We start from the raw sequence: 214 nt of genomic DNA on the forward strand, positions 1-214 counted from the left end.
GCAGCGCCCTCCTCCCTCCCTCCTCCCTCCATCCCTCTCTCCCTCCATCTCTCCCTCCCTCCCCCCTCCCTCCACACTCCCTCCTCCCTGCGTGCGCTGCCGGGAGCCGGGGTCGGCGGTGCCGGCTCAGCCCCCCCCGCCCCTCCGGCTGCAGCAGCGCAGCCGCCCCCGCGGGGAGCGCGCCCGTGGCGGCCCCGCAGCATCGCCCGCCCGC

Source organism: Empidonax traillii, unplaced genomic scaffold, assembly GCF_003031625.1.
Source record: "Empidonax traillii isolate 1590-97213 ecotype Southwest subspecies unplaced genomic scaffold, ASM303162v1 scaffold319:size813200, whole genome shotgun sequence".
Classification (NCBI taxonomy): Eukaryota; Metazoa; Chordata; class Aves; order Passeriformes; family Tyrannidae; genus Empidonax; species Empidonax traillii.